Raw genomic sequence first — 905 nt, forward strand, 5'->3', positions numbered from 1 at the left:
TTCAGGATAAGCAAGATTACTAGGGTCAAAAAAAGGCATAGTATAACAACAAAGGGTCAATTTTGAAAAAGGCATAATGATGCTAAACATATATACACCTAACAACAGAGTATTAAAGCAGATGATGAATAAACTTAGAGAACTGAAAGGAAAAATAGAAATATTCACAATCACACATGAAAAAATGGGCTATCCATAATTTTCAGACCCATTGGACATAAAGTCACTTAGAGAATATTAAACTGGATCTAGTGCTCACTTTAGCAGCACATACACTAATACTGGAACGATACAGAGAAAATTAGTAGTGCCCCTATGCAAGATTACACACAAATTTGGAGAGCATTTCATATTTAAACAAACAAAAAACTGGTACAAATTGACACTTACAGAATTATTTTTTTCAATAATACCAAAATACATATTTTCCCTAGAGCTTGCATAGGACATTTACTAAGATAAATCATGTTCTGAGCAGTAAAGCTCATGATTATTAATGAATTTATAAATACTAGATAACAAACAAAGTACTTTTCAGGCCACAAGTGAATTGAGCTAGAAATCAATAACAGAATGGTAGCTGGAAAATTCTCAGATATTTAGAAATTATCAACCTAGCATGAAATGACACAAATGTTTAAAAAATGTCCCAGGAGAAATTAAAACCAATTTTGAATTGCATAAAAAAATACAATCTACCAAAAATTTGTAAGCAGCAGAAAGAGTGTTTAGAAGCATGATCATAGTATTTAATGTACAGTAAACAAATCCAAAATTAATAATGTAAATTTTCATCTTAGAAATCTAGGGATGATCAATTTATGTTCCTGAAAAAAATAAAGAATAAGAGCAGAATTTGATGAAATTTTAATCAGTAAAACAAAAGAAAATATCAATAAAACCAA

The 905-nt window shown here is 29.1% G+C and overlaps 1 non-coding gene across 1 annotated transcript; it reads left to right on the top strand.

The window, feature by feature from the left end:
* Nucleotides 1–251: 251 nt before the first annotated feature.
* LOC114091582 (U6 spliceosomal RNA) lies at nt 252–357 on the top strand. Its single transcript, XR_003582518.1, has one exon. It is a non-coding gene; the product is annotated as a U6 spliceosomal RNA (small nuclear RNA).
* The last annotated feature ends 548 nt before the right edge of the window (nt 358–905 follow it).

Source organism: Marmota flaviventris, chromosome 8, assembly GCF_047511675.1.
Source record: "Marmota flaviventris isolate mMarFla1 chromosome 8, mMarFla1.hap1, whole genome shotgun sequence".
Classification (NCBI taxonomy): Eukaryota; Metazoa; Chordata; class Mammalia; order Rodentia; family Sciuridae; genus Marmota; species Marmota flaviventris.